This window comes from Apodemus sylvaticus, chromosome 18 (genome assembly GCF_947179515.1).
Source record: "Apodemus sylvaticus chromosome 18, mApoSyl1.1, whole genome shotgun sequence".
Classification (NCBI taxonomy): Eukaryota; Metazoa; Chordata; class Mammalia; order Rodentia; family Muridae; genus Apodemus; species Apodemus sylvaticus.
Window position 1 is genome coordinate 33,054,926 of NC_067489.1, and position 8,018 is coordinate 33,062,943.

The following is an 8,018-nucleotide window of genomic DNA, read 5'->3' on the forward strand; positions in this document are numbered from 1 at the left end:
AAGTGCCCATTCCCTGGGCTTCCTTCTTAAGGCCCAGCTCAGGAGTTCTGCCACAGCTTGTAAATACTGTCTAGGAACACTCCGGAAGGCTGAACTTACAGGTCCCTGGGGGACTGCTCAGAAGCTCTGTTCCTCTGTCTGCTTGCTTGTTTGTTTTAAAGAAAGATTAAAACATGGAAAGAAAAATGTGTGAAAGCCAGATAAATCCAAGCCCTGCACAGAGGACCTGGGACACAGGGACAGAACCAGCCCAGACCAGAATGTTCTCCTTTAAAATGTTCTGAAAAGGAACTTTTTCTTTTAGTATTGGATACCCTGGTTCAAATGTACCCCTATGGTGTATTTACCTTATACCTCTATGGAGAAATATCTAAAACCACCTGCCGTGAAAAAGGAGTTATGCTTCGGGCAGGGTTCACTCTCACAGTAGAACCCAGGCAAGTTCTGACACCCATCCTCACAGCTGCCTGCTTTTGCCCCACGAGAACAGAGTTTGAACATATGTCAACAATTCACACCTGGATTTTTATCAAGATACTTGAGAGTTCTTTAAACTTGCTCAGCAGATCACACAGGAAAGTAGGTATCAGTGGTGACAATTAGATGCCTGTCAGTTCTCACGGGATTGGATCCCTCCCAGGGCTGTTTACCTCCCACCTCAGTGAGAGCTTTCTGAAGTAGGGACCAAGTTTACAGAACTTCGAAGCCCTCCTACCTCCCACATGCAAAGAGAGAGTCTGGTGAATCCCAGTGACAAGGGGACCTTTGCCCATGAGGGCTTATGTTACTTACCCAGTGATGTCACCCAGGGTGGTGGCCAATGAGAGAACGTGCTACTGTGCTGTGTAGGAGGAGTGTGTGTGTGTGTGTGTGTGTGTGTTTTCATGTAACCCCTTTCAGGAAATAAATATCTTTTATTTTCATATACAAGTAATTGTTTTTAGAGAAATGAATGTCATTCTAAACACGGAACCTAAATGAGTTTTTCCCAAGGTGGTACTTAGAATGACTAACTTCCTCCTTACCAATACATACCCGGTAATGGGTTCCAAGATTCAGACACTTTAAGAAATAAAGTGTTAAATAAAGCATACCAGCCTTTATTGCAGGCCTCTGAGAACCTTCTAGACACTGTTATAAAGTATCAGTCTTTATAGACCAGATGTGTGCATGTGTTTGAGTGTGGAAAGAAGCCTTCTACAATGGTGTGTGGGCATGGCCTGTATCCATCAATGGTCTCTAGAATGAAACTAATAGAATTGAATATGAGTTAGGAAGAGGTTATTAGATTGACTTACACTATAGGGGCTAGGTAGACCAGATGTCTGTCTGTACTCTGGAGAGACTAAAAACCTGGTAGCTTGCTAGCCCATGAAGTTGGATGGGTTTGCAATCCAGCTCTGGTGCAGAAAGGCAGTGGCATTCCTGGAGAATTGCTGGTCTCCAGTTCACATCAAAAGGCAGAAGAATAGGAATTCTGATGTCGGTTAAGGATAAATACACCAGGAAGAAGCCAAAGCTTGCCAATAAGTGGCATGCCTTTTTGTTTGACTCTCATGGTATATCTGAATGAATACAAGTTAGTACCCAAATACAAGGAAAATGGGAACATTTTTCTAAAGTTGCAAAACTGCTATGTGCTCATTTGGATAACACAAGAGCACAGTAGGGGACTGGCGGTCTTAGATATGTGTCCTGGGTTAACACAGCTCACAGAAAGTCCAACCAGTTTGTCGTCTTATGTTTAAGGAACTCTGAAATTTCTTTAAGAAATAGCTCTACCAGCCTAAAATTTTCAACAGAGACATTCATTACATGAATGTTCTAGAAGCATATTGTAAAATTACCCCCTAAATTTAAATTTTAGGGTGTGCTAAGCATCTTTTAATCCTGTTTAAGCATAAAGATACTTCATCTAATTCTGAAAATGGGAGGCATCCATTTGATTTGTGACAAACGACAATGGTTAAAAGTATTGCCATGTCAGAATGTTTGGTTGCATTGAGACTGAAAAAGTGAACTCACACGACAGACTCATTAATCATGAAAACAAAATCTTATAAGCTGATTTGGTGTGATGGAAAAGAACAAATGGCTTGGATTTATCTTTATTTATGCTCAGTGGTTGAGGAATCACAGGGTGAAATCAAGCCGCATGCATACTGCCTCTGTGCATCCATGGGTACAGGCAGCTGCACCTGTGTATGTCCTGGGACTGTATGATGCTCTAGGAGTCGACAGTGCATTGGCTTGTACCTCTCCCACCCACAGCCATCATGGACTTCATGGATGGCAGAGGAAATTCTCACCAGCACATGAGACTGACAAGAAAAAGTTTGTTTTCAAAGAAAAAGCAAAAACAGTGACTTCGATCCTTCAGAAATTGTCTTAATTCCATAGGGAATATGGAGAAGCTGTCACCGAGGAAAGCGTCAGTAAGGTCCTCCCTACGCCTGTGGCTCGCATCCACGGATTCAACAGCAAAGCCTCTAAGAAAACGGAGTTGCACGAACATGCATAGACTCACTTTTCATCATTAGCCTCTAAACGAAGCTGTTTACATAGCAGGTTCATAGCATCAGGTATGAGTAATCTAGAGGTGGTTTAAGCACTTGGGAGGATGCGGGCAGGTTCTACGCAAGTATTAAGCTGTCTTACATGAGGACTGTACAAGCTGGCATTCTTAAGCAGTTACGTATTTGACGTGCAAAGAGAACTCTGGAACTCCTCCCCAGCATACTGAAGGGCCGTTGTAGTAAATGCTGGTAAAAATGACAAGTATTGATAGCATTGGAGAAGGCTGTGACCTCCTTCACCTCACCTGTCCCCTAGCTTCAAGCTCCCTGAGCCCACACCTCACCTCTATTTGTAACTGGATTCTGGAAGGTTGAGAAACTGACTTGAGACTTTCTCTCTCATTTCTTCTACTGCGGGCCAAGAATAAAAGTCTTATAAATCATCATTCCATTGGTGCTGATTTTATTAACTCCATCACTCTGGAAGGAGAAAAAAAAAAACACTTGGGGAGAAGAACTGGAAACACATTATTTAAGATTATGTTAATGATTTTCAACTTTTCTACAAAGAAAAAGACCTGGACAGGAGGCTTCAATGATGATTTCTATCAAGTATTAAGAGAACTGCATGCTGATTACTTTATGCCAATTTGATAAAAACTAGAGTTATCTGAAAGGGAGGAAAATCTGTTTCAGAAAATGACTCCATTGGATTCCATTGCGGATGGTGGCATCCCTGGCCTGGTGGTTTTGGGTTCTATAAGAAAGTAGACTGATCAAGCCAGGGAGAGCAAGCCAGTATGGAGCACCCCTCCACGCCTCTGCATCTGGTCCCTCCTCCAGGTTCCTGACGTGTTTGTGTTCCTTTCTTCTATGATGAACAGTGCTGTGAAGTACAACCCACCAAACCCTTTCCTCTCCTAGTTGCTTTAGTCATGGTGTTTTGTCACACCCATAGAAACCTAAAGTAAGATAAACTATTACAAGCCTCAATTTCTTTCAAACTGCCGTGTCAGAAAAACATACAAGTAATCAAGCAAGCAACACCACCACCACCAGACCATATTTCTCCTTTGTTCTTATTCCCCAAAGATCAACACAGATTTCCATGACCTCAACATGTCAGGAATCATTCTTCCCATTAAGAGGCAGGCAGTCGTTCTTGTAGCATGTCTACTGGTTATCACCCCGTTCAACTCACTTTCACCACTTCCTACCTGGACAGCACCAGACCCCACAGATTGACTCAGTTTCCAACACTGCAGCACCTCACACCCCATCACAAGTCCCAGGTAGATTTTTTTCATGCTTCTAGCCACAAACTAAAAGTCAGGTTCCCAGGCCTAGAAGCTCAGCAAGACAAATGCCTTCAAGGACAAACTCCTACATCAATGGTGTGTCCAATTGTCCAACCCTTTATCTTCAGCTAAAAATTTACAACATGACCCAAGCATACCCACTGGCTCCTGTCCACTATTTTAACCTTTCAATTATTTTTATACAACGTATTTTAATCATATTCTTTCCTTTCTTCCAGCTTCTCCCAGATCATTCCTACATTCCCTAGCCACTCCATCTTCTTTCTCTTGCCTAAAAAACAAAAAATGAAAATGAAAACAAAACACAAGAAGCATACACACGCACACACACACACACACACACACACACCCCACACATATATACACACACCCTAGAGAACCTGCTTTGTCTTGGCTAACTCCTCCTGAGATTTCCTTGGAGTGTGGTTTATATACCCAGTATCACTGTATTGAAGAAAACGGATTTCCCCACTCCCAGAAGTCACCATTTAATGTTTATTTGGTTAAGAGTGGGACTCTGGGCCTACTTCCTCTTCTCCATACATATCTGGAAGATGCTGTTTCCTTGGAGTCTTCCATCACCTCTGGTCCCTACAATCTTTCCACCCTGTCTTCTGCCTAATTCCCTGAGCTTTGAGAGGAGGGCTGTGATAGACATCTCATTAAGAGCCAAATGCTTCAAAGTTTCTCCCTTCCTGCCCATTGGCGGTTGTCGGCCTCTGTGTTAATTACCATCTACTACAAGAAGTTGCTCTGATGAGAGTTCAGCCCACTGATCTATGGGCAGAGCAATATGTTATTAGGAAGTGTTTTATTGCCATGTTCACTTAGCAGAATAATGGGTTTTCCCCCTGGTGCTCATGACCTATCTAGTCTCAGATCCTTGGCCTCATCAACACTGTCAGGTTCCATCTCATGGGGCCAGCCTTAAATCTGATCAAAAAGTGATTGGTTGCTCATAATGCTTATGCATTGGATGTAAGTCATCAGTAATAGGGTCTTGCCATCAGGTTGTCAACGGTAACCAGTAGCACTGGCAGTATCTTGTGATGTTTGGGGGCTTCCATGGGATCCCTTTGGCCTATGTCTCAAAAAGATGTAACCCATTTCTGGTACTGGTGGTTTCATTTGTTACCATATGATGTCTAGTTAGACATTGTCTCTCCTAGTACAGGGTACCTCTATTTAAATTTCTTTTTATATATGTATATATTCTTTGGAGGCTTCTAGACTAATGGAAACATGCATTCTATGACATTGAGATAAGTATGCCCATAAATATGTCTATCTTTCATTCTTAAATTAGACCTTAAACTGAGCATACTCACAAGTTTACCCCCTAGTGAAAAACTCCTCTCCGTGGATATGTTTAGGCTACCTGAGTAATCCCTCCATACATCCTTAGTTCAAGGAAGGCTATTGCTTTAGAAATGACTTCCACAGACTCCTTATTGCTGCAAGCAAAACAGCCTTCTCTACCTTTTATGTCTTAGCCATACCTGCTTTGGTGTTACACTTACTGAGAATGTATAATGGTCAGTTTCACTATCACACTCTTAGTTAAATTAATTTATTGATGCCTCCCTTGCTTAGGAAAACACAGGCATACTGTTTTCTTTTTACAAATATTATTATTTACTATCATTATTTTAGTGTGTGTGTGTGTGTGTGTGTGTGTGTGTGTTTATGTGCACATGTGTTAGTGCCCATGGCCAGAGGTCTCTCTTTTCTTAATTAGGATTTACTGTTGCTGTGATGAACACTATGACCAACTCAACTTGTGGAAGAAAGCATTTATTTATCTGATGCTTCAACATCATAATCACTAAAGGAAACCAGGGCAGGAACTCATCCAGGGCAGAAACCTGGAGGCAAAAGCTGATGCAGAGGCCATGGAGGGATACAGCTTACTGGCTTGCTTTCTTATAAAACCCAGGACCATCAGCCCAAGGATGGCACCAACCACAGTGGGCTAGACTCTGTCCCATCAATCACTAATTAAGAAAACACTGCCACAGCCCTCCACAGCCCCCCCAGCCCTCCCCACCCCCCACCCCCCGACATCTCCTCCACTTCCTTAGACTACCTGGTGATCGGTGGCTGAGGAGGGCTGGCCATCATGCTCACATCAGGTGGCAGAGTTCGGTGCCAGGGCTGTGATGGTGGAAAGTCACAAGCTGGGTGGCACTTGCATGAATGTTGGGTGTGTACCCAAAAAGGTAATGTGGGACACAGCTGTGCACTGAATTCATGCATGCTCCGATTACAGCTTTCAAGGCTGTGAGGGTAAATTCAATTGGCATGTCATCAAGGAGAAGCAGGATGCGTATGTGAGCCATTCAAACACCATCTATCAAAACAATTTAACCAAGTCCCACATAAAAATCATCCACGGCTATGCAACATTTGCAGATGGTCCTCAGCCTATGTTGAATGTCAATGGGAAAAAGTTTACTGCTCCACACATCCTGATTGCCACAGGTGATGTGCCCACAGTTCCTCATGAGAGCTAGATCCCAGGTGCCAGTCTTGGAATAACCAGTGATGACTTTCAGCTGGAAGACTTGCCCAGCTGCAGCGTCATTGTAGGTGCTGGTTACGTTGCTGTGGAGATTGCGGGTATCCTCTCTGCCCTGGGCTCCAGGACGTCTCTTATGATCAGGCATGATAAGGTACCCAGAAGCTTTGATTCACTCATCAGCTCCGACTGCACTGAGGAGCTGGAGAATGCTGGTGTGGAGATGTTGAAGTTCTCACAGGTTAAGGACGTAAAAAAGACATCATCGGGCTTGGAACTCCAAGTGGTTACTGTGGTTCCTGGTAGGAAACCCATCACAACCATGATTCCAGATGTTGACTGTCTGCTCTGGGTCACTGGGCCCGATCCAAAATCTGAGGGCCTGAATCTAAATAAACTGGGCATTCAGACTGATGGAAAAGACCACATCCTAGTCGACGAATTCCAGAATATTAATGTGGAAGATATCTGTAGGAAAGCACTCCTCAGCCCAGTTGAAATCGCTGCTGGCCAGAAATTTGCCCATAGACTTTTTGAATGCATACAAGATTCCAAATTAGACTATGACAGCATCACTACATTGGTCTTCAGCCGCCTCCCCCATTGGGACTCACTGAAGACTCACATGGGGCTCACTGAAGACGATGCTGTTCATAAGTATTGGAAAGACCATCTGAAAATCTACTCGACTGCCTTTACCCTGATGTATCACGCCGTGACTTCGAGGAAGACAAGATGCGTCATGAAGATGATTTGTGCCAACAAAGAAAAAAAGCTGGTTGGCATCCACATGCAGGGGATCGGGTGTGACGAGATGCTGCAGGGCTTCGCTGTCGCAGTGAAGATGGGGGCCACCAAGGCCGACTTCGACAACACCGTCGCCATTCATCCAACCTCTTCAGAAGAGCTGGTCACCCTGCGCTGAGACCCCGGGAACCCGTGTGGCTAGCGGTCCGACCAGCGGGCCTCTGGGAGGAACCAATCAAGTTCCTGGAGAAGCCACTGCGCATGCGGAGGGGAGGCTGAGGCTCCCAGAGCCACTGCGCATGCGTGAGGGGAGCCTGAGGCTCCGGGAGCCCGTTCTTCTGAGTATTCCTAGTTCAGTTGGTCATTTCAGTATCTCTGTGTTTTTGTTACTTTTTAATGAAAACGATCCCAAAAATTTGAAATTGACTGCATTTGTCTTATAAAATGTATTATGAACTGTAAAAAAAAAAAAAAAAAAAAAAAAAAAAGAAAAGAAAAGAAAACACCTTACAGCTGGGTCTTATGGAAGCATTTTCTCAATCGAGATTCTCTTCTTTCTGATGACTCTAGCTTGTGTCAAGGTCAGCCCTAAAGCTGGAGTTATAAGCAATTGTTAGCCAAACAATGCAGGTACCAGGAACTACACTTAGGTTCTCTGCTAAAGCACTATGTGCTCTTAACTACTGAGCTATCTTTCTGCCCCAATATATTGAGTTTTTAAAAGAATATTACAAAGGATGCAGGTGTCATCTTTGATGGTAAAATACTGACAGCTTTCAAGTTTGGGCATAATGCAAGGGCATTTGTTCTCACAAACTGCCACTGTGTAACAAAGACTCTAATATTTTAATGATTTCAGCAAAGTTGTAGCAGACAAGATCATGTAAAAATTAGCAGTGACTATTTCAAAAATTAAAT

At 43.5% G+C, this 8,018-nt stretch overlaps 1 pseudogene; it reads left to right on the top strand.

Annotated features, from left to right (window-relative positions):
* Positions 1 to 6,027: 6,027 nt before the first annotated feature.
* On the top strand, positions 6,028 to 7,336 carry LOC127668623 (glutathione reductase, mitochondrial-like; annotated as a pseudogene).
* Positions 7,337 to 8,018: the final 682 nt, after the last annotated feature.